The following is a 27,027-nucleotide window of genomic DNA, read 5'->3' as shown; positions in this document are numbered from 1 at the left end:
ATCAAATTTAAAGGGAAGGTTGTTCATACGTATTTCTTTTCAAGATAATCACACAGAATAATGCATCAAATAGATAGGCAACAAATCTCATTCAATAGGCATGAAACTTCACCTACAATACCAAATATACTCACAGAATTGTCAGTTTCCACAAATATTCCTTTCAGTTGTAATCATCAGGCATTCACTGAGGGGACATAATTTTCAGATTTCTGGAAACAACGGTTTGGAATTACTTCATTATAAAGATTAATATCTAGGCCAAGACTGATATTTGCTGTCCTTTTTCAAGAAAATGATGTAAGTCTACTGCTAACATTATCATGTGCAACTTCACTGATGTAAAAAAAAATGTGCAGGTTTAAGATACCAATGGCTTTGGCGTGCTCACACTGAGAGCAATACCTTTAAAAACCTGGTCCTTTGGGTTTTTTCACACTTCACTGGTATTATTAACGGAGTCACACGTTTTGTTTTTTATTATGCTATTCTTGCTTTCCTTTGCTTATATGGAAATAAGAATCAAAAACTTGTGCAATGAATATCTGGAATGCTATAATGTGGAGGACCATACATGAAAATCTATGTGAGATTCGCAAGATTTACTATGTATGTTTCATTACGCGAAGACCGTTTCATACATACAGATATTTTTAAAAATAGGTAAAATTTTTCCCTGCATTAAAATATCCCCTAATTACTGTGTTTTCTATTTTCCTTAATATCAACATTATTGTCTTTTTCCTTTAGAATCCTACAGTAAAACTTTCTATCATGTAGGATTATTTTCTATAAGCCAGTAATTTTCTAATAATAGATTATATTAACCTAATCTTCCTCTGCCAATATATTTATTTTGTTGCTAATACAGAACATTATATAAGGTTTTGGTGAAGTTAGAAAAACAGAATATTCAGGTAAATATTAATTTAGCAATCTATCAAGGTATTAGTCCATCTGCTAAAGACTCAAGAGTTCCTTATCATTGACAAAGAAGGAGAGTGGGCAGCAGTTGTAATCCTGTTCAGGTAGATGTATTTCCAAGTGTGGGAGAGAAGTCGTCATTCCGTTCTCATTTAACAAACCAGACCCACTTCTCTAAACTTTTGTTTATGTACCTCAGATTCATCTAGGTCCCCTTTCTAACTCAAGGTGAATGTCTCTTCCACCCTCCCACTTTCAGACAGACTGTGGGTAGTCAGGCAAGGAGCAATCAAGAACCAGAAGATCAGAATGAGCAAAAGAAACAAAAATCTAGCAAAGGTTTTGGCACGAAGGTGGCACCTGTCTGCTGTTGCAGTGCTATTTGTTTGTCTAAATCAGTTCTAAGTAGAATATGTTCCTGTTTGTGAGACTACCCTGGAACCCCAGTTATGCTGTTCTCACTCCCCTTCAATGACCTATCCATCATGACTTCTGTGCTTCCAGCTCACTATGAACTAAGTATAATGTGGAGGGAGGACAACATGCTCACTCAGAAAAGGGATTAGGACATAAGATGATGAATTCAAATTTTCTTGAAATGAAGAGAGCCAAAACCCAGGTTGCCATTCCTTGTACGTGGGGCTTCTCTCTGACAGACAGTGAAGGAGGTCACAAATAGTGGTAATAAAGTATCACAGAGTCATACTATGGTTAGGGTTGGGAAGGACATTAAAGACCATCTAGTTCCAACACCCTGCCATGGGCAGGGACACCCTCCACTAGACCACGTTGCTCAAAGCCTCATCCAGCCTGGCCTTGAACACTTCCAGGGATGGGGCATCCACAGCTTCTCTGGGCAACCTGTTCCAGTGCCTCACCACCCCCTCCGTGAAGAACTTCTTCCTGATATCTAATCTAAACCTCCCCATTTTCAGTTTAAACCCATTACCCCTTCTGCTGTCACTACACACTCTTGTAAAAAGTCCCCCCCAGCGTTGTTGTAGGCCCCTTCAGGTACTGGAAGTCTGCCATAGGGTCTCCACAGAACCTTCTCTTCTCCAGGCTGAGCAGGCCCAATTCTTTCAGCATGTCTTCATATGAGAGGTGCTAATGTAGTAACTTGGGGTACAACCCACAACCAGTTAGGTGCACATCCACAGTAGAAGTTTATGCAAAATCAAGTTCAAGAAGACATGCACCAAACACTGACTATTGTCTGTCTATACTTGCAGTGGTGAGCTAGATATCTGACTTTAAAAGGACTGGATTGCCTCTTCTTGTTGCCTAAATTGAATGAAAAGCATGTCTTCAGGAGTGGAAGCATTTCTTCATTAAACTCATAAGACTCTTAGGTGGTTATTTTTCTCCCTTCTTCTCTTGGCTGTTTCTCAGAGGTTAAACAATATTTATATGACATGTAACCTGCACCTGCAACACTTCTGTGCTTGCCATTTTATAGTTTAACTATATTGAAATCACATAAAAATTATAAAGTTTAGTCAAAGGAGTTACTGGAGTGATTATGCTTCCACTGTAAATATTGCTGGAGATTTTTGATTAGTGATTACTATTAATTGCTAGGACCATTCCATCATGTTTGTTTTGAGGAGAAAAAGTATTTTAAAAAATAATGAAAAACAACAACAACAGGGTTAAGCCAAAATTCTCCAAGGCTCTACCTAGACTAAGATGCAGCTGTATGCTCTCATCCTGGTCCCCTAATTGCAGAAACTGGGCACCGAAATAGATTACATTGTGGCTCTATTATGGCTCATGAACTCAGGTTTTCTGTCTTTGGAAACATGTGGCTGATACTCATGTTGGTCCCACCTTGGCTGGAAGTAAAGACAGGAAGGACACAGATACAGACCCTTTAGCTGGGACACTCATATTTACTAACCTCTCATACCAGCTTTACAAAGCCAGGGGAGGATAAAACAGAGGAAGAGCTCATACTGATACAAGCAGCACCAAAATTCATTATAAATGACAGAGACTGTGATGTTTAATTGTGATAGCAAAGGGTGAGAGTTCTTAGGAAGACTGTATGCTTCTCCTTAATACTGCAGGCAGGGTTAGTGAGTAAATTGCCTACCGCCAAAAATTTTTCCCATCTTGCTACGCAAATAAGAATAACTAGCACCTTGGGCCTAAGGACATTTATCCTTTCCCTATGAAGTTCACAATAGTACACATTTACTAAAGACTCTTTTTAAGCATTCATTGAAAACTGTGCACAAATTCTACTGAATAAATCCCACTAAGCCCGGAAAGTGTTGCCTGGCAGTACACCCCTGCTGTCAGTGGAGATCTTCCCTGACATAAGCAGAGCTTCATGTGGTATAACTGCTCTGTAAGGAGCTGTGAGCTTCTGAATGGGTGGTCCAGGCATTACACTGTCAATAACTGAATGATATATATGTGGGCTAAAAAGACTTGTTTTATTCCTCATGAAAAAAAAAATATATATACACATCTTTGTTCAAAGGCTCCATACTTCTTACAAGAAAAACAAGGTCTAGGAATTATCAATACAATGTGCATCTCCAAAGGATTAAAGTATCACCCTTTATAATACTTTGTGATGGGCAAAGCAGAATAATTACTTATATTTCTAACAAGTAGAAATGCATTTTATTATTTTGTTTTCAATTACTTAGCCCTAGCAGCTGGCTGGGATAGAAACAGTTATATGTACTGCGAGTCATAATACTGAGAATTGCAGCACTGCCAAATTACTGCCACCAACAACAGATAGCTAATTTTCTTTAACTGCTATGATTCCTATTAAAAGTTAATATAATACCTGGCTTCTTAAAATCTAAATCTTGCTTCACAGTACACTTCCAATATCGGTTATCTTAGTGTGAGACTTCTTAAAAGTATTAAATCAGTAGCTTCAATTATTTATTAAAAACAGGTGTTCACACACAAATGTGGTGTTAGCCCCAGTAAGGAAAATGAGACTGGCTGGGAAAACTGTATTACATTTGTCTGACTTTCCGGTAAGGCTGTTCTAATAAAGTAAACCGAAACAAAACAGAATTATCTCAAGTGATCATAAAACACTTTCTAACATTTTCTAACAATTCCCTAACGTATTTTCACTGTTGTATGTAAATATATGCATTTTAAGAGATAGCATAGGCAAAAGTTATTTCAAGTGTTGGAAGCATTAAATAAGATGTTGGAAGAACAGCAGAAAATTGATTATATATAATAAAACTAATGGACCTTGGCAGCACTGTCTGCTTAAGCTCTTCCTTTCTGCTTCACTTTTTCATTGTCCATTCAGTTCAGGGCTGCTAGTAAAAAACCTGTTAAGACCAGTCACATTATAATGCCCAAAATCTTGATACAGAATGAAAGTGTCTTTGGAACCTAATAGTCCGCTGTGAACTGTTTTGACGCAGTGGCATCCACACTGCTTCTATATTCATCTTTTTGTCTAAGCAGCAAAAGTCTTTGCTTCCTAGTTGTACTGGAGATGACTGTTCTCTCATGACAAGGCTACCTTTGGTGCTGGTTAATTAGTAAGCACATGGTAGCAGAGCCGTCCATCTTGCCCTTTACCATGCAAACCAGGCATTTATATGCAGTACATGCTGCAGACTTAATATTAAGACAAGCCTTGCAGTGGTAATCAGGTTCTTACACTTGATTTTTTTTTTTAATGATAATAATTTATTTCTGAAGTTCCACCTATCTATCCATTAAGTGATGAAGCACTAGGGCACAGAGGGGAGTAATCTGTTATGTTGTCTATGCATAATTTAACTCTAAATTTGGAAGGGGAAAAATGTATCTAGTCTTAAATAAAGCCAATTATTCTCCTGTGCATTAGTGTTTTCTTTATCTCTGCTCACTCTGTGCTTTTAGGTATCTAGCAGTTTCCAATTTATACTCTTTATATTGCAAAATCTGTGACTGAGAAGTCTAGAACATCAGTCTTTGCACAAAGGAGTCTTAGAATACAGAAAGTGTGAAGACACTTCAAGGAGCTATAAAAGAGCAGAGGTCTGAGTGTCTATTCTAAAATGATCCTAGAACACGTCACCACACTTGTTCTCACTTTTACATAAACTCTTTGCAAACCCGAGCATTGTGTATGTTAATAAAATCCTGTTTGTTGGTCAATAAATGGTAATAAAAACATCCAAGCCACTGCTTTAAAAAACATCCACATACTGTGCTGCTCCTGCCGGGAAAGCAAGCTTCACAATTATACTTATAGGATTAATATGATGAAAACTGCAGATTAAATAGTATACAGTGGATCCTGTGCATATTTGTGAATATACTGAAAGCAGATTATTATCCTTTCAACCTTTATAGAAATAAACATTATCATATTTTATCAGATAAGTTTAAGATATGTCAGATATACATTTAAAGTTAAACTTTTAAGAAATAGGTTTAGTTTTAAAAATGTCTCCAGACAGAAGCATTATGCTAGTATCTTGTCTTTCCCTGTTATCCCCTAAATACTTTTGAGCCAGTGGGCCAATTTCAGGTAGATTGAGCATAGGACTAGAAGGCTCAAAGAGAATTTTACTTCCTAAAAGATGTTATAAAATTGGAGGCTAAAAAAAGGGGAGGTAAAGAGCTAACTGTGCACCCAGCTACATCCTGAGATATAATTTCCCGAGAGGAAGGTAGTCAGAATGTGACAGTTACACACGCCATCTGAAGGCAGCTGGGCTAGGCAATCTGCACATATCTAGTTGCAGACTAATGACAAAATGCTTTATCTGCAGGGATGTCGCAGACAGACCCAGGAAGGAACAGATGTTATTGCCATGGAAGACAGATCTGAGAGATTAAAGGACAAAAGTCTGTAGGAATCCAGGCACTCTCATTAGCTCTACAGCTGACAACTAGTACCATACTTACATATATTCACTAGCATGCTTAAGACGTCTAGGCGGCTGAATAGAAACCTTTGAGAGGTGTGTTGTACAGGTGATGTGTATACACTGTCAGATCAACTTGATTAACATCAAGATGACACCATTTTTTGCTGTACGACTGCCAGAGAGGAACACATTTGTGTTTCCACAAATGGAGAGGTGCTTCTACAGTTCTCATTTCAAGACCACACTGGGCAACAGAAAGACTCAGAAAAGACCCAAGGTCTATGTTGTACCTTGCAAGCTTTACTGAACAAAAATACTCATACTACTGTTGCCTACAACTCTACCTACTCCATGGTACAGATATAACAAAAGAAATGTCGTACAGGTGTCTGATCACTAAACTTCATTTATCTTCAAAGCACTAACAAAGACCCCTAGCTCTTACAGTTTCACAGAATACTGAAGCCTGGCTTCACTGGAGACTCTGCCAAGGGTAAATCCTGCTTTACATTCATATGTAATGAGTCACAATACAGAAAACTGCTGTGCTCACAAATCACTGCAACCAACAATAGACAGCTAATTTCCTTTAAACACATCATAAGGATATGCCTGCCTTGGGACAGGCAGGCAGCCCTTTTCAAGAAATTCTTGCTCCTAGGAGAGAAAGAATACTTTCATAATGATAGGTAAAGAAAACTTTTAATGTTTAAATCAAAGATATTTAAAATTGCTTTTCCAGTGACCACAAGCCCAATTATGTTTGCTTAAATTATATTTGCGAGACTCTCCTAGGCACCAAGGTTTCCTTTTACAAAGGACAACAAAGTTAATAGAACTACTAGACAGACAGAAATTGAAATACTGTAGCACCTAAATGCTCAACAACAGTGGAATCAGTGAAAGTATGTGAACTATGGACATACTTTCCCTTTCTAGTATAATTCTGATATGTTGTTTAAAAATACTAGTGTATCTATGTGGTTATATGGTACTTTTCAATATAACTGCTTTAGGAACTACTGAATCGATTGGTATAAAATATTATTATTGATCTCATCAATGCTTATAAATATCTAAAGTGTGGGTGTCAAGAGGATAGGGCCAGACTTTTTTAAGTGTTGTCCAGTGACAGGTCAAGGGGCAATGGAAACAAACTGGAGCACAGGAAGTTCCATATGTGCTTGAGGAAAAACTTCTTCATTGTGAGGGTGCCAGAGCACTGGAACAGGCTGCCCAGAGAGGCTGTGGAATCTCCTTCCCTGGAGATATTCAAAACCTGCCTGGGCTTGTTCCTCTGTTCCTACTCTAGACAAACCTGCCTTGGCAGGAGTGTTGGATTAGCTGATCTCCAGATGTCCCTTCCAATCCAACCTATTCTGTGATTCTGTGATTGTCGTCTTCAACTATGTCCTGACATCCCAACAGCTGATGTCCTTTTCCTGTTCTTGGTGAGTAATTGTAATTATCCAGAGTGTAGCTGTGCTATATTAGTAGTATGAAAGAGCATTTCCAGCTTGTAGAAGAGGTTCTAGATCTTCTGACAGACACCCTACGCAGGAACAATTTTTTTTTTTCCCTGAAACCTTTCCACAACAGGTTTTTGGTCCTCTGCAGACTCTGGACTGAATTGACTGCTCACACTGAAGAATAGCTTTTGTTGACTGTGACGAGAAAAGTGACTGATTTTATACAAGGCCTTAATTTGTTTCTTCATAATTTGCTAAAAAATTTTCCAGAAGTTTCCTAGCTTTGGGGAAGATTGGCCATATTTTGTAATTAAAGTTGCATAAAAAAGACTGAGGCAAGCATTGGTCGGAATTTTCTCAATCTTACATTAATTACTGTCCACTTAAGAGACAAGCAGTAGTTGCCAGTTTAATCGTTTTATGAGACTCCATTTATCATTCATGCTAAAATGGCCCTGGGTAGGTTCTTTTTATCCATTATAAATCAAAATAAATAATGAATAATGATAAGTAATTGCAACTAATGAATCAGACATGGCATTCCTTATTCCCACTACGTCAGCTCTACACATGTGCGCTGCTTAGAAGACAGAACCATCTTCACAGAGAGCAAAAAGTAGCAAAGAGGGTGATGCCGCTATTCCAAAGAGCTTTTGCAGCAATTCAGTATTCGGCACAAGGGAATAATTTGGAATTAACATGGATGCTTAAAAACAGAGAGCAGTGCTTATTTTCCTGTTGCAGAGCTGTGAGGTGGACTTGCATCATGAGTGAATTTTTTTTTCCATAGTTGTTAGTAGTGTGTGGGCCACACATAAGAAATAGTAGTGAGGCCTACACTGATTTGTGTTTTTTCATACCATTTACAAAACCCTTTAGTTCTATAAAAACAGATTTGTGGATCCTTGCCAGATTTTCTTAAACACAGTTCAAGATTACAAAAATAGTCCTGTAATAAATTTATACTTTTTCCATTGACAGTTTTGGCTAATACGTATCCCATATGGTAAATTAAAGTTTGAAAACTATGAAGTACTCTTATTGTTGGGGATAGCGCAAGAGTCTTCATGATAGACAGACAAGAAGATAAAAATAAATAGTTGATATACAAGTGTTTGTCATTGCTTTATATAACTTCTAGGTGGCCCAAAATCCAGTATACACACAAAATACATATACATATGCTAAAGGAGCATATGAAAATTAGAGAACTATTATACTCATCTGCCCTATTATTATCCAAATTGTATTATCCAAAGATATTTGATACAGTAGGAATCTAGACAACAAATATCAATTCTGCATGCAATTTAAATTTGAGCCACCATAACAGATTAATACTGTATTTTCATAATAAAATTTGAAAATAAAAAAAGGCCTCACTACTAAAACTGATAAACAAACGATACCAATATTTAGAAATAATAATAATTAAAAAAAAAAAATCAACAATGTTGCTTCAAGCCAAGAAAATATTTCATTTGATGCAATCTGAAACTCATTTTTTTGTTAAATACCTGAGAAATAAAGACTAACTTAAGTATTTTGAGATGAGAAATGGGAATACTTTGTTCTAGAGATCTGGAGAAATATTTATTTTTATGTTTTCACTTTTTAAAATCCTTTCAGTCAAAACAATATGCTAAATTCAATACAAATGGTTTACCTCAAACACAGAATCATGCCTTAATGGAAAGTGGTATGCCAGAAAACTGCTTCTGTAAAGTATGAGGAAAACAGTTCTATGAGGATATTCAAGATGTTCTTGTAGGAATAGCTGAATAATAATAAAGTCTCTGTTATCACCTTATTCATAATGGAATACAAATATGAGGGAAAAACCTAACTATATTAATTTGATGTTTTTAAGTAACATGGAAAAATTACTGATGTCACTGAATGTTGGATTTGAAACAAAGCAGAAATAAGAACAATTATTTGAACTGCACTTGTAAAAAAAAAAAAAGCAGATTTTTTTTTCTTACATTTCACACATGATTTAGCAGAGACCCTTTTCACGACAATGAAGAGTTCTCCAGCAAGGCGCTGAAGTCTTGCTTTAACAAAGCCAATTGCATCCTGTAAATATCTACTAGTTTTCTACGAATAATATTCCCAGGGCACTGCGTTGATCATACCACTAATATGCAGCCCATTTAAGCATAAACTTTAATTGACTTGTCTACATTCAATTTTCAAAGCCCTATGAAAACTATTCCTTTCCCATACATTTTTTTTCTTTTGTCACAGTTTCCGTCCCTGATCAAATTATGACACTTGCATTGCTACTTGCTATATTTTGAAACATACAAAGTCTTCAAAGTTGCCCCTAATGTCTAACAGGCATTCCGTGGAAGCTTCCACATTGACCCCTCCTTAAATCCCTCCTTAAAACTTTCCACTGCCTGACAGTGATTAAGTGGCTGGTAGGCTGGTAGTGCTGCCTCTTCAGCTGAGCTGCTCTGTCTCTTCATTTCAACCCACTTCCTCATCTGTCTGTACAACCTGCCATGTCTTGTCTTACCACCTCGTTGAACAAGGACAATATTTTCCTGACATGTTTATCTAGTACCTGGTATGTTAGGATTCTCATGAATGACCAACAATGTAAGTTTTGACCAAATATTGACAAAACATATATCAAAATATATATATGAAAAAAAGTGTTTTGCTGTTTTGAGTTTAGCGTCTATTTTCTAATTAGAGCAAAATGGCCAGCACCCCAGCAGAAATGAAAGAAAGTCCACCTTCAGAATATCACTGTCTGTCAGGGGCTGGGGACTTGGCATAAAGCTCGGGTTAACCTATGTATAAATCTAGGTAGAAGAGAGGAATTTTTTTCAGTTAGGGCTTACCGCTACTTGCTACCAGTAGGCCCACAAAAACTGTTGAGGACTTAACCATTTTTTTTTTCTCTTTCCTCAAGAAATGCTAACCAGGACTTGCACGAGTCCCCTAGCATGGAAATGAAAGTGTTCTCCTTTGCTCCTGGCGTGAGGACCTTCCTTAGTTTGGGGGGAAACAGTACCATGGCCACCCTGTATGTTACACAGACATCGAGTAACGCTGAATATGCATGAGGCTCTATCCTTCAAAATGCAAAGAGAAATATTTGTCAATCCTGCTTCATCAGGAGAAATTATTTGGAAGGGAACATGTACACCTTCTGTAACAGGTGGCAAAGACAGGGAGGTGGCAAATATCTTGTTCCCAGGCTCTACTCTTATAATTCAGCATTAATAAGCACAAGTGAAAGAAGAACCAAAAGATGCTCAAAATAATTAATTTATACTGGATCAAAAAAATAGACAGAAGCACTTATTACTTTTTCACTGTCCCAGGATGAAAAATTATTTTGCAGCCAGAATGCAATCATTGAAGCATAGCGAACAAAAAGAACACATCTGAAAAGACATCTGTATTTTCAGGACTGAAGCCAACATTTCCAATTCATGGATTATATATATTGCTGTAGTTTAACTCTGGACAGCAAAATACCATGTACATATATGAATTACTTAATCATTATATTTACAGAGATTTACCTGAGTACCTTTTATTTTTCAGTCTGTAATGGGAAACAGCAGAGGTGCTTTTGTGAACCAGACCTGAACTCCATTTTTTGCAATGCAAACCACAGAAGTCTGAGAGGATTTTAACCAATTAAAAACCATTTTGATGGTGTAAAAAAGCCTGGGAATCTTTAAGGTAGGGAACATTTTTAGGGATGACTGAGAATGCTGAATAATAGAACATAGTATGTCACATCCTTGTCCATATGAAAGAAGGTGACTCGGGAATTCTTGGTCCATAACTAAACAGTAATTTTAGACAGGCAGATATATCTACCTATGCACAGGACAAAAGATAAAACTTAATTTTTGTAATCTCTAATTTAGCAATTATAATCCAATAAGGGGATGGGAGCTGAAGAATATTTGCAGAATCCACAGTAGCTAATGGAGATGATATGCATTTCACGGAGGGATTTCAAGAAGGTTTCCTGTTTAGAGGCACCCATCTGTAAAACAATTTTCAGACGAAGTTTATGATGACCTCTGTACAGCATTAAGAGAATAAAGTGTCATTTTCTTTTTCCCCAAAGACCTTTCAAAATAATTTCCCTGAGATTTTCTTCAGGCCCATATTAAATAAGGTGTAAATAGACACAATTATACTATGCATAGACAAGGTCTGCCTTCCTTGTTACCCCTGTGTAGACAGTGGCCTGTGGCTGATGTTGAGAGAACAGTCTAAGAACAGGAACAGTGTGCAGAGACCCTTCCACTTGTATACCCTCCCTTCTTCCAGAATACTGCATGTCAAAATCTAGGTACTTTGTGTCTGCTGGTATTTTTATCCCATTACTCATTCTGTATTTTTTTTCACCATGATAAGTTGCAATTGCTTTTTGGAAAAAAAAAAAATTGTTAACATTAAAAAAAAGCCACGTTATGATCTGCTCTGGATTATCACTCAACCAAATAAAGACTTCATGTGACAAATAATTTTTTGGTGAGCTGTAAAAAAGGTTTTAAAAACTGTGATTTTCGACACCTAACAGATAAAACCAGTTTATTCATGACAACCTAATGAATACCTTAAATGCCAGTGGCATGTTATATGGAGGTACTTAAATATGGACATTCACTGCTTCAGCTGGAAAAAGGACACAATAAATAGGTCGGTTCTGCATTTACCATGCATTTACCAGTAGAAAGGGAGGGGTACTCAGTAAAAAGAAGGCTTCTCTTTGCCAGTCATTAGGTATAAAAGATGGTATAGAACATTAATACCAGATATACCGAGGATGTTTGCAGACTTATGGATTTCAAAATCAGCAGGTTTTGGTTGTCAATAACTACAGCTATTAATTCTAACCCAATGGCTATCATTTGCTCCTTTTGCTTTGAAGAGTGACTTGTAATATGTAATACTTTAAAAATGATGTAATACCTCAGGAACAGTCTAAAGTAATTATTTGACCATTACAAAAAACATCACTGACATTTAGTTTTCCCCTTCTGCACACTGGTCCATAAAAAAATACTTCTTATGACTACTGGCCACACAAGAATTTGCAGTGGTTCAGAGAAAAAATTTAACTAAAAATCGGAACTTTCAGTAGTTATTGATTGTTCATGAGTCTACGTCATTATTGTTGCTGACAGCTTAGACAGACTTCTGACACCTTAGGTATTCTTACTGAATTTACAAAGCTGTTCAATATCTCACATTAATTTACCAAAACATATGCACATACAAAAAAGTATAACTTCTTTCCCCTTTTTTATACTCAAAGCTCTGGAAAGAGGAATTGAATGATTTGCTAGCTTTAAATTATTTAAAATAATAATAAATCTTCAGATGGTCATTATCAGTCTTAATAAAGCCCTTACTATACAAGTGGATCTTCTTTGTGGAGCATCTACGTATGTAAATAAATATCACTGGTGTAATGATAATACATGATCTGTATAGAAAAAATGAACTATGTAAGAAGGAAACAGTTTAGTCCCACTCTGTAATGCTTAAATTGCTCCTTTAGTAAAATTGCTGAAGATGAAACAACATATTAAATGTCAAATTGACCTGGGACAGATAACATTACCGGATTTTAGCCATTATATATTTCCTTTTTTTCTTAATTGGCTATTAGTCTCTATGAACACAAAATGCTGAGGAGAAAAAAAGCTTTTATCTTTGTTTTGCTCTTGATTTGGTCATGCAGAGCCTACAAAGCTGAGCAAGCCCTCACACACTGTAGATCAGATTCTTTGCAGAGCAGAAAACTTTGAGGTTTTATTCCTGTTCTGAACACGGTGCACCAGAATACAAAGAATGGCGTGGCTAACAAACAATTTCTTGTGTTACCCATGTGAGCTGTATATTTTAATTTCCAAGTCATTATCTTTTATAACTCGCAGTTAGCTCAAGTAAAAAAGCTCAAACCAAATGATTGTTATAGTGTTTAATCAGATGCCCAGATGGTTAGTAAACAATATAAAACTGCTATTAAACAGGACCTAACAATAAACATGTTAATTCCTGTCTTTTTGTAAAATAACTCTCAGAAATTTACATCACCTACAGTTAATAACTGCCCATGAAAGTTAAAGTCAATAGAGATTTTCACTTTAAACTGAATAAATGTTGGTGAACCCCTGCCCTTTACTCAGTTATCTATTTTTTACAAACTTATTTATGAGGAGGGCTTACATCATTGCTGTGTTCTTCAAGTTTATGCTGCTGTCACTGCATAAAATTACAGTTGTAAAACTAAAAACTATTAAGCTTTTAGCATTTGAATTTCTGTAACAATCACTACAATACTATAAGGTTTAGAGCCGCTCCAGAGCTGCTTTAATGCAGGATCAGGTACAAGCACATTCAAACTAATACACCAGCATGCCATGATGGACAGAAAAAGAGATCGAATAGAATTTGTTGCCTTCTGTTAGCTGAAGGCTCCCCAGCTATGATGAAATGTCGGGTCTGTAAGAGTTTAACAAGGTAAAAATTATTAATAAAAAAGGACAGAATAACAGAATCACCCTTTGGCGTCTTAAATTTAGTTTCTACTAGTTAGCTGATGCTTTTAAATCAACAAGACCAACAGAATAATAAAAAAATAAAAGCCATTTAATTTTTGACAATTATAAATTGCTCTATCATAATACTTGTATTTTTAATTTAAAGCCATAAAGAACTAATTTATTCCTTTTTTTAAAATAATACTTTTGCATGTGAAAGAACAAATTACAACTGCAAGTGTGCCTATTTGAATAATTGTAGAAACTGTATTCCATTGTTTAGTTACAACAGAAATGAGTGCAGACAGCATAAAACAGGCACTAAATAAAAGACTACCCCCCTGAGCTAATTTTTTGCAAAGCATATATATTCTGATATTTCTTACCAGTTCAAACCAACCTGACATAAAACCCAGCATTTACCTTTTTGGTGTATCAAGAACTGGGCTCCCTATCATTTGTGAGTGTGGTTTTGAAACTTGCTTCCTTTTGGACCTCTAAGAGCATACCTAATTCTGTCAAAATAATATTAACCATTTCAATATACATTTGAGTACTAGAAGACAGAGTTTTACGGAAGATTTCCTGCATGGAAATGAAGTCAAATGGAGCATGTTTAGCAAAAAATTTAATGAGACTAAAGCCTACTACTTTCATATTGCCATTTCCATTAGATTTTATGGTCTTCACATCCTAGATAGTCCTAACAGACAGCCTATCATTCAATACGGTCTCAATTCACTAAGGTACTTATACATGTACCAGGTCCCTCTGAAGTCAATTACTCATGTGCCTGAAAACCAGGCCTGTTCTTAATCACCTTGCTGAAGAGTAGCCTCATTTAATTTTCATTAAAGTCAGTGGAAGGACTCCCACTGAATTTTGAGAGGCAACATTCAAAACCTAAAACCCACATAATCTTGTGAATTCTTCATGGGTGGATGTCTGTATCCAGCTCATATTGGTCCGCCATAATATTACAGCATGGCATGTTTAGGTATTTCTCACACATTGGAGAACTTGCACTGTTGTTTAATTTTGTCTCATACCTCTTCTTTCCCTTCTCCACTGTTTTACCACCCTCTGCCATGGTCCCACAGCTGGTGATGTGCTTATGCTAGTGCAAGGTATTAAGCAAATATAATGACCCTGATCTGAAATTTATTCTCTTGGACACTCTCATGAGATGTTAAATAGGACATTATCTGTCTCTTTGGTCTTTGTAAAACCTAAAGAAAATTAGGGGCCTCCAGGTAAGCAATCAGCCAGAACCAGCATGTTGGCAGATGAGCTGCCCGCGGCAGACCAGTACCAAATGCTAAGGGCTTGGCTGCAGCAGAACCCATGCTCAGTGCAATTCAATGAATGTACTTTCCACCTTATCATTCCTTCCTAAAGAAAAATCTCTGAATTATAATTAAAATCAAGTACTTTGAAGGCTTTAACACTTTTTCTTTTTGATAAAAGGAATTTACAGGGCCCTATCATATAAGAAATAATAGGGCAGAATTCTCAATTGCAGTGACAATATCAGCTTAAAATTCAGTGGGAAAACTTGTATCTTTCTTTTCAGAACTACACACTGGTCTGTCCCTATCAATGTAAAGCAAGAGTGAGATGTTTAATTTGCTTTATGTTGTAATGCAGTAGAAAGCATTATATCATTCACCACCTTGTCAAATACAAGAACTAGGGAGTATCAGATAAAACCTAGGAGGTAACAAGCGAAGGAGATATTGATGCAATGTGTAGTTAAGCTGTGGGAACACATATATTTCAGTATGTGGATGATAAAAAGTTTAGATGAATATAAGGGGAGACTGGACAAGTTAAAGAAAGGACTATCAGAACTACTAAATACAAAAGTAACACCTCACCCTGATTATATGACTTTATATCTTTTTACAGTTGGCTATCACTAGAGTCAAGGATCTAATAGGATGGAGTACCTCTCTTTTGATTTTGATCCCATTGAAGTGACCAACAAAACTGTCATGCACAGGAAGACAGGGGTTCATTCTATATTTTATTTACTATATCTAGTATTGAAACAAGGTACAGGCTTTATTTTCTTGAGTATGGACACATAACAGGGAAGATTATTGCTGTGAAGGGCCCAAATCTACAGCAGTTTATGCGCTTGTGTAGCAGTCCACATGAGCAACTCCAGAATTCCATGTGCAAAGGGTAGCAAGCTTGTAAATCTTTGATTTCACACCATGGAAGGGCAAACAACATAAAAAAAACCCAAGAGTTCATAAAGACTATTAATTAAGCACACTTAAAATATTTTTGACGGCTCCTTAGTCTCTCGTTAATAGACTGTCTAATTAATCATAAGTATCTTAAATGCTTGATGATGTTTTTGAATGTTTTGGCTGCCTTAATGTTTCAGGTGAATATTTTTATTTTCTCAACCTAATTTTAAAGAAAAAGAAGTGTTAAAGCAACAACCTTTTAACAATTACTTTTTCATTTAAGAAATATTTAAGAGCCTTTGTTAGAGTTCAAATTTAATTTTGAATTGGGGAAGAGTCATAATGGGAAGGACCATAAAGTTGAATGAGTCATTTTACTGTATATTTAGTCATATTTCCTTTGGCTGAGAAACCTTTTTCTGAGTTGCTTCTTTTGTGTATTCTCTGTTATTTGTATCACAGATATACAAAGAATGAGCTAGAACAGAAAGTCTTCTTTGACAGGAGGAATGGAAAGTCTGTATGTTTCTCGAAGCTTAAGTCAAAATCTCTGAAAAGTGCTTAAACACAGCCAAGCCTAATATCATTAAAATCACTTCATTCAAAATAATGCACAGTGTACTTTTATTAACAAGTTGTAACAGTGGTTTATTCCACTAGCCTGTCTCTACTAGCCTGTCATGCTCTCTAGCCTTGTCTGCTAGAGAGCATGACAACATGCCTTGACGAAAGCAATGAATAGTTATGGAATAATCTGCCTATTGGCAATGCTTCTTCTTAACTCTTAAGCCGGAAAGGCATATTGCTTACAAAATCTTTATTTGATATAATGCAAAGTCAAAAGAAACATTCAAATGTCTAATTCATTTAAAAAATGTATTAAAATCTTAGCTACAGTTCTATCCTGCCTGTGAAAATGAGATTCATACATAGTCTGTGCTTTAAAAAATTTGCATTTTACAAAAGTACGTTTTTGTTCTTTATTTTCTTTCATTTATCCGTTTTTTCCTTATACAATAACAAAAGGTAAGTACAAGAGCTTGCTTTATCTTCCCCATGTGTGTCTACTTACATGTTTCTATCATTTCTTCTCTTTAATCCTCTCTAAACTAATATGTTGAGTCTTTGAATGGAAGTCTTTCTACTCAACCTCGATCATATGCCTACTCTATTTTCTGAATTATCTTAGACTGAAATGAATGTCGTATTCCAGCTGAGTGGTTATAATTGACTTATGTGTAACATAGTACTATTTTCTATCTGTCTGTTTAAACATAACCCAACACTGTGTTTGCTTTTCCAATTCTTGCTGCAGTCATTGAACAATCTCTGACAATGTCAGGTCTTTACTGCTCAGTTAGAACCTGGCAATGTGTGTAGTTAGCTCAAATTACACCTCCCAATGAGCCCTAACTTTCACTTGTCAACTATGACGTACGTCAATCACAAAGCTAATCACTCCTCTGGCTCTGCCATGCCTCTCTGGAGGTCTTTGCCAGTCACTGTTGATTTTGAGTATTATGCATTCTGAAAATGGTCCTATTTTTTCTATGCAGCCACATCTGACACAGTCAAGGAGATAAAGTTGGAGCACTGTGACATTTGGCTAGTTGTAGGTGTTCTGCTGTAAAAAAGGGCTTCAAGCAGACAGCTTTGCCAAAACAGCTGTGCCACAGAAGAAATGTATTGCTGGAGGTTCTATGACCTATGTTCCTCTGTAGGAAAATACTGCTACACTGAACTGTGTTCATGGGGATTTTTCCATTTCTGTCAATTTACAGGAGAACCCAAGTTTTCCAACTCCACTGCTGGCTTCAGATATTCATCTGAATATCCTGAGCTTTCACACTGCAGTTTTACACTGCAGTAGGCAGAAAAGAAGACAGGAGCCAAAATGCTTAGAGTCATCTCAAAAGCTCTCACTTATCCTACAGTATTGCTAAAAAGCCAAGGAGGATATTTGGGGAATAAGGAAGTCCTGGAGTACATGCTTTCACACAAACAAGACTGTAAGGCTGGGTGGAGCCAATCACTTTCAGACTCTTCCTGTCCTGAGAATCTGAAATGTGGAAGGGTGCTTCTGTTCTCAGGCATCAAGAATTTACCTCTCTTTTGTTTTAGCTCTCACTCCAGTTCAGAAGGAACTCTAACTTAAAAATATGATCTTTCCTGTATATTTTTTACTTCCCTCCAGTCCATTCATTTTACAAGAAAATTGAACATTTGTCTCTAAAACAGGACTTCATATATATTTTTATCTTATAATCTTGTCATACAATTTGATAGGACTGAGAAAATGTGCTCAAGTACATCAACATGCAGAGCTGTTAAACTCACACAACTTTTAATGAAAGCATTATATGCTCAGAAAAAGACTACATATTCCTAGTTAGAAATTAATTTCCATATCAAAGAAATACACTTATTCTTATGGTTTAGATAAAAGGATGGTACAACCTGAACAGATTAGAAAATTTTTCACAGAACAATTTGCCATCAGAAAATATCTTCAATTTTGGAAAATCTACACAGAAAGACGCCTTGACAGTATTACAATTTATTACAGTTATCTACACTTTCTGACCAAATTTCATTTTGGGAATGGAACACTTATTCTTTCATTTCAGAAGAAGCTTCTTGTTTCAAAAGAATATTTCTGTTACAGCATTTTTCTTTTTAAGCTAGTCATGTTTTTTTAATTTTTTATTTGAATTTTAATTTTTTTCTGAGTTTGAAGCTTGTCAATTGCAGGCTATGTCACCTTCTATGTCAGTGACCAGCTGAAGTGCATGAAGTTCTCTCTGGGGATGGATGAGGAGCCAACTGAGAGTTTACACACCAGGATTATAGGGAGGGCAGGGACAGGTGAAATTATAATGGGTGTCCGCTATAGGCCCCACGACCAGGAAGACCATGCACATGAGGCCCTCTATAGACAGGTAGCAGCAGCCTCACAGTCACAAATCCTGGTGATCAAGGGGGACTTCAACCACCCAGATATCTGATGGGGGGACAACACAGCAGGGCAAAAGCAAGGCAGGAGGTTTCTGGAATGTGTTGATGGTAACTTCCTTCTCCAAGTGATAGAGGAGCCAATGACAAGAGATGTGCTGGACACCTAGGAGAGACTGGTGGGGAATGCAAAGCTCAAGGGAAGCCATGGCTTCAGTGACCCTGAAAGAGTGGAGTTCAAGATCCTTAAGACAGCAAGGTTGTTACCCTGGACTTCTGGAGAGCAGATTTCAACCTCTTCAGGGATCTGCCTGGTAGAATAACACAGGATAAAGCCCTGGAGGGAAGAGACACCCAACAAAGCTGGTTGATATTTAAGTATCACCTCCTCCAAGCTCAGCAGAAATGCATCCCAACAAAGAGGAAGTCAGGCAAAAACACCAGGAGGCCAGCATGGATGAACAAGGGGCTCCTGGACAAACTCACAAACTCAAACATAAAAAGGGAGTCTACAGAGGGTGGAAGCAGAGACAAGTAGCCTGTGAGGAATACAGATAAATTGTCAGAGGAAACAGGGATCAGGTTAGGAAAACTAAAGCCCTGATAGAATTACATCTGGCCAGGGATGTGAAGGGCAACAAGAAAAACTTCTATAGGTAGGTCAGTGATGAAAGGAAGGCTAGGGAAAATGTGGGGCTTCTCTGGAAGGAAACAGGAGACCTGGTCACTCAGGATATGGAGAAAACTGAGGTACTCAATAAATATTTTGCCTGTCTTCACCAGCAAGTTCTCAAGACTAACTGCTTAAGTCAAAAAAGGGAAAGGCAGGGACTGGAAGAATGCAGAAATGCCCACTACAGGAGAAGACCAGGTTGGAGACCGTCTCAGGAACCTGAAGTTGCACAGGTCCTTGTGACCTGATGAGATGCATCTGCAAGTCCTGAGGGAACTGGCAGATGAAGTTGCTAAGTCACTATCCATCATATTTGAGGAGTCATGGCAGTCCAGTGAACTTCCCACTGACTGGAAAAGGGGGAACATAACCCCATTTTTTAAAAAGGGAAATAAGAACAACGTGGGGATCTAAAAGCCAGTCAGTCTCACCTCTGTGCCCAGCAAGATCATAGAGCAGATCCTTCTGGAAATGATGCTAAGGCACATGGAAAATAACGAGATGATTGGTGACAGCCAACCTGGCTTCACCAAGTGCAAATCGAACCTGTCAAATTTTGTGGCCTTCAACAATGGCATTACAGTGTTGGTGGATAAGGGAAGAACAACTGACATCATCTACCTGGATCTGTGCAAAGCATTTGACACTATCTTACACAACATCCTTGTCTCTAAATTGGAGACATGGGTTTGATGGAAGGACTTCTGACTGGGTAAGGAATTGGCTGGATGACTGTGCTCCACTCCACTGAGTTGTGGTCAATGCAGTCCAAGTGGAGAAGAGTGATAAGTGGCAATCCTCACAGGTCAGTATAGGAACTGGCACCATTCAACATCTTTGTCGGTGCCATGGACAATGGGATTGAGTGCACCCTCAGCAAGTTTGCCAATGGCACCAAGCTGTGTGGTGCAGTCAACACTTTGAAGGGAGGGGATGGAATGCAGAGGGACCTTGACAGGCTTGAGAGGTGGGCACATGAGAACTTAATGAAGTTGAGTAAGGCCAAGTACAAGGTCCTGCACACGGCTCAGGGCAATACCAAGGAGAAATGCAGGCTGGCCAGAGAACGGATTGAGAGCAGCACTATACAGAAGGACTCTGGGGTGTTGGTTTATTAGAATCTCAACATGAGCCAGCAATATGCACTTGCAGCACTGAAAGCCAACAATATCCTGGGCTGCATCAAAAGAATTGTAACCATCAGGTCGAGGGAGGGCATTCTCCCCATCTGCTCTGTTCTTATGAGACCCCTCCTGGAGTACTGCATTCAGCTCTGGGCCGTCAATGTAAGAAGGAGATGGGCCTGTTGGAGCAAGTCCAAAGGAGGGCCACGAAGATGATCAGAGGGCTGGAGAACCTCTCCTATGAAAACAGATTGATAGAGAGAGCTTGGAGAAGAGAAGGCTCTGGGGAGACCTTATAGCAGCCTTCTAGTACATGAAGGGGGCCTATAAGAAAGCTGGAGAGGGAGCTTTTACAGGGGCCTGTAGTGACAGGACAAGGGGTAATTGTTTTAAATTGAAAGCCAGTAGATTTAGATTGGATATCAGGAAGAAGCTCTTCACAGAGAAGGTGGTGAGGCAGTGGAATAGATTGCCCAGAGATGTTGTGGATGCCTCCTCCTTAGAAGTGATCAAGGCCAGGGTGGATGAGGCTTTGAGCAACCTGGCCTAGTGGAAGGTGTCCCTGCCCATGGCAGGGGCACTGGAACTAGATGATCTTCAAGGTTCCTTCCAACCCAAACCATTCTGTGATTCTATGATTAAGTTAGACTTTGCAGAATAGTATGCAAAAAAGAAATTTTAGTTAAAATTCCAGACAGAGTAGTTTTCTGGGTTCTTCAGACCGGTGTTAAGAGGAGATTGTAGTCACTGTAAGGGATTTTGTCAAAAAATTGTACTGCTACTATATTTTTATAAGATGTACTTGTTGGGAGTCCTCTACAGTGTGAATAAAAATGTATGGAAACACCCATTGCTAACCTTTCACTGACTTAGATGGAAAGCCTACATGAATTTCTGGCAGGCTGTGCAATAACTGTCAGTTATTACTAGCTGGCAAAAGATGGGATTGAGATGTTTTCAAAATAAGGACTAGAGGCTCCTTTCTCTAGATAAGTCTTCCTCCTGCAGCAGCAATTTAAAGATTTCTTTTCTCTAGTTCTAAATTACTTTTCGTAACAGTAGTGCCCACACTTTCTTCTGCAACAACTGCACAAATCAAGCTCTTCTTATCTCTACTTCACTTTGAAAAGTAAAAGACACACTAAAGCCCCCGAGACACACACAAAAGAGAACGACTTTTCGTTTCCTTTGTTTGACACTATTTCAAACTGAAGACAGCTGCTCTTCCACTGCAAGACAATCTATATTCAAATCCTTTGTGAGCCTTCAGTGTGGCTTTTAGAATCAACCTGTACTTCACATGAATCACTTTTTTGGCAGAATCTACAGACAAATGTGGCCACAGAACTGAATGTAGGTTTATCCTGACATCTCACATCTTATTTTCTTAACATGTACAAGTTGAGAGAGGGTGAGGGATAATAATGACCTATAAAACAGAGACTTCAAAATGTCCAGGAAAGGTCATCTGGTATACAACAATGTTGGCATCACCACCTTAACTGTCCGATGCTAAGAAAATTGAATTATTTCATTAAGAAACTTAGTACCAAACATATTGAGCGGTAACCCAAAGTGATTTATAACTGTATTAACACTTGTGGTGAAAAGACTTTTATAATCATGCTTGAATAGTAAAATTCAAGCCTGGATTAGGCCTCTAGGGTCTACTAAAACTAAAGCTTAAATAGGAAAAATCGAGTTTGTTACAGAAACAGAATGTAATCACCCAATTAGAATCTGTGTAATAAATATTTGTGCAGAAATATACACAGATTTATGTGCACATGAGTTTTTATGAAACAAAATACTAATCAAAGAGTATTAAAATGGCTGCAAGGTTGAGTACTCAAATGTGAGGCAATTCCAGAGGCTGACTGTGCAACTTTAATATATTCTGTTGCATATACAGTATGATTATGTTTTTGACTGTGTGCTGGTTTCTTTTCTGCATAATCTCCACCTTATTCGGGGCTCCTGATGGACAGAACCTACTTAATTAGGTAATAATTCAATATTTTGTTTTCTTCTTGTTGTTCAACATGTGACTCCATGCATTACCTACAGCATACTATTCACAACCTGCTCTAAAGACCAAGTTATTAATTTCTTCCCAGTTATTAATTTTCTCAGAGCTACTTTGCTGGTGCTTCTTTCCATGCTTCGTATGATTTTCCAAAAGATTCACTAATTTATTTGGACAACAGCCTTTATGTTTCTGGCTACTACAACAGAGAGATTACAACAGAGAGAACTACACACTGAGATTAATGTCAAGGCATTCATTATTTCCTGGGCATCAGGGTGAGACACTTAAGATAAAATTTTAAAGGTTCTGAGCACATGCAGCAATTCATACACTGAAGCCCATTAAAAAAAAAAAAGAAAAGAAAAAAAGAGGACAAGCTTCACATCTGAAAATGTGGATCTTAGGTTACAAATCTTAAAAATAAGGAACATAAAATTGCACCTAGGAGAAGTTTGGTTTAATCACCTGTCAGGCTTAAGATAGGAACTTGATGCCCGTGGTGGGTTTAGAATACAGTTTGTCAGAGCAAGTGGCAACTATTTATATCCTGAAATGATCCCTTTTTTTCTGCAGTCCTTTCTCTACTTGAAGAGTACACTTTCCAACATTTGCAACAAGCGAGGCAGAAGTCAGATTAAAAAAATACTTTCCTTTCATTACCCAGTATTGATGGATTCCCAGAGTAGGCCCATCCTGCTCTTTGCTTGAAGTGTAAACAAACAAACAAAACCACAAATAAACAAAACCCAAACAAACAACCCTGGCAAGCATGTTAGAAGGACCTGAAGTTGCAGAAACATCCAGAGCAATTTCCAAATATTAAGCTCTGCTTTCATCACTTGAGTTGTGTCCTTTGAAGCAATTTTTAGATGTCTAGTTTGATTTTAAAATCAGAAAGGAAAAACTAACCCCATTATTTTCATGATTTACTCACATTGGTGTTCCAGTATCAGCTATCTAAGTGAGACTCTAGATCCACCACAGTTTTTCTGCTTGAGGTAGCAGAGTACGTAGTAGCAGTAGCAGGCAGGTGACTGTTGGATCACCACCCATTGAACCACCAGTCCAGAATTTGCTTGGTTTTTAGAAACATTTACAGTTAGCAGAACAACTGTGTTCATGAACACTGCAGGCCATCCCAAGGCACTGACTGTCTGGGGAACAGATTCCTCTGCCTGATCTTCACAGGCCTGACCTTTCCTCCCTCCTTCCAATCTGTTCTTCTCCCACTTCTATTTCTTTCTAATCTTTGCTGATTTTCTCAGTCCTATCCTTGATTAAACTGGATCTATTTGAGCCTATCAACTCAGTTTCAAGCTTCTTCACTCAACCAATCTTAGCATTCCCCTTCAGACATTGAATTCAGTATTATCTGTATCACATAAGGTATTGAGGAATAGAGCAAGTTGAAACAGCCACTTAATAGAGGAAGCATACTGAATACTCTGTAGTGGCTATTTTTTCCTACTGAGAAGCCTTTTACCACACAGGTGTTATTCTTAATATCTAAACTAATTCATATAATCTTCCTTAATTTTCTCTGACCCATGTTGAATACTTCCCACTTTACCCATCCCACATACTTTCAGACACTGCCCTTTAATTCATCATCCAAAACACTCCATTCCATCCCTTGCCAGAACTAGCCCTGCCCTGACAGCTCAGTGCTCCTTTACTCATTTGCTCCCTGTCTTGCTCCTAAAAATGTCTTCATCCCCTTCTTCACTTCCATTTTCCTCCTTGCCTTGTAGAGTCCTCTATGTTCCCTCTCTTGATTTACTTGGTGGATACTGATTTTTATATGATTAATTTCTGATGAGATTTTGTTTTAGGGAAACCCTAATATGTAAAATTTAATCCTAAATAGAACATGTTTGCCAAATAACTAGTCATTTGAGCTTCTAATGTTAAATGCCAGGCATCTAATGGCAAATGCTTACTGATCATGCATATAATGCAGAAAAAACTGATTGTGTAAAAATGATCCAGAGTTGTACATTTTAATTTAAGCACACCTGGCAAATAGTACAATCTGGAAGCTCAAGACAAATTTTGCAATTAGATCTAAAATTTAGTGATGTGATGCATCGTAAGGGCTTGATGCTGTTCAAGAACTTCTTACAATATTAAGGATACCCTCAGAAGAGCTTAAATATTTATTGTCAGTAGCAGAGATGTGCAGGTAATCCTGTTGTAAACAGCATTCATAAACTGAGAGAAGCCACACATATTTTTGGAATAAAGCACATGAAAATAAATGTCTTTCTACAGTACATTTATTAACTTATATTACCAAAACCTTATGCTTCAGTTCCACTGTATCACACCCTACATTGATAAAATAATAAAACTGTACTTTAGCCACCAGACACTATACTGGAAAAGATATTTCTACTACTTGCAAGGAGCATATCATTAGTCATTAGAAAAGAAATAGGATATGAGCTTCTCATGACCTCTAACAAAACATGCCAATAACAGCCCTTCCCCTTAAAAAGGTTACAACTGAGTATCATAAGTCTAAATCAATCCTTCTTAAAAGCACATTATTATTTCAGTGGTAAATTATATTTGGGACCAAAGTATTTCTTCTATAAAATTTGAAGTGAATTGAAGAAGAGGTTTCTGAAAATATTATTTTACTTTACTGTAAGTAAGTAGGTAGAGAATAAGAGTAAATAAAGTAAGTTAAAAAGGCGGATTAACTACATTTGTCTATAAAAAAATCTAATGCATAAAGGAGACTACATCAAAAAGCATTAATTATTAAGTATACTAAAGAGGATTGTCAGTGTTAGAATGTGTCAAACGCTAGAGACTTGAACTTGTATGTGATAATAATTAAAATAATTCTTCTCATCTCCAAAGATAGAATATTCAAGTTCACAAACGCAAATAGTCAATATGAGGTACAGGTCATCAAAGTGGTTAGACAGTACAGGTCCACAACAGAAAGTCCAGCTGGAACCAAGTAAACCAAGAGGTTGTTATCTTCTGTTATTCTTTCTGAGAAAGATGCAAATTCTCTCAATATTTCACAATTATTTGTTACCATAAAGTATTTGAGATAATATGCACTTCGTTTAGCCCTTTCTGATCTCTTTCTCCCTTTTGAGTTCCAGCATCCCTCTCTGGGACCTTCACTTCCAAATATCAGCCAGGCTCCCACTGTTATTCTCTCTCCTGCGTGCACAGATGCAGTATGAGTCTCCCTAATCTGAATTCATTATTTCAAGGAAAGTTTATAACCCCAATCTGGCATATCCATTAATACCATACTAAAGTCGTTTCTTGATGCATGCTGTCTGGAAACTTGCAGAGCATGCTGAGGAACACAAATTCCAGTGTTTCAGTTCCTGTGTCCCTAGCACTCCTACACAGGATGAGAGCTGCAGTTGTAGGGAGTGCACAGCTGTTGCAGGCCTTGGTGGAGGTGCCCTCAACACCTATTAAAATGCTGACGAATTTACCATACACAAATTCCAATTTTTTAAAACTTGACCACTTGCCCTTCTAGTCTTAGTTCTTAAACCTGCTTCTGTCTTCCTTCCTCCTCTCATGGCCTTTATCCTCTCATAGCAGTTGGCATCAATCTCTTCCTCCTTGCCTGTTTTTCCCCTTGTCTCCAAACCTACTCCCATCAGAGGATAGAAGTACTCAGAGTAGATCATAGTCTGGCAAGTAAAAGAAACGTAAAGGAGAAAGGGTTCCTGAGCTTTCCATCCTTGTCAGACTGCCAGGTTGTCAAGACTCTGCTTAGTGACCAAGCAAGCTATGTAGAAACATTAACAGTTCCCAAGTGTCTACTTTCTAAATCTTTCTTCAAAGTTTGTGTTTACAGCATTAGTTCATTGTGATTAAGGTATTTTGGGAAGAAATACATTTTATATCTGTGTTTCTGAACATTCATAGCATATACATAGATAGATACACAATATACTCCTACCCATACATTCACACATATGGAAAATGTTGTTCTTTTCTGACTCAGCCTTTGAAATCAGCCTTTTTTTTTTTTTTTCTACTCTCTCAGCTACTGGGGAGAGGGAAGTCAGAATCACAAGGCTGAAAATTAATCCTAAATAAACCAGATTATCCATCACAAGTTGTATGGTTATGTGGTCTGATCGCTTGTTTATCTTAGATCAAAAAACACCATGTGATTTTAAAGGTTGATCCTCCACATATACACCAGGATGAGCAAAACCAGAAGCTTCAGCCGTTTTATTCTAATGTGAGAAGTGGATCTCATTAATAAAATCCCTTGAA

The sequence above is a fragment of the Eurypyga helias genome, unplaced genomic scaffold, assembly GCF_000690775.1.
Source record: "Eurypyga helias isolate BGI_N326 unplaced genomic scaffold, ASM69077v1 scaffold785, whole genome shotgun sequence".
Lineage (NCBI taxonomy): Eukaryota > Metazoa > Chordata > Aves > Eurypygiformes > Eurypygidae > Eurypyga > Eurypyga helias.
The sequence above is the reverse complement of the archived record's forward strand: the minus strand, read 5'-3'. Positions refer to the sequence as shown.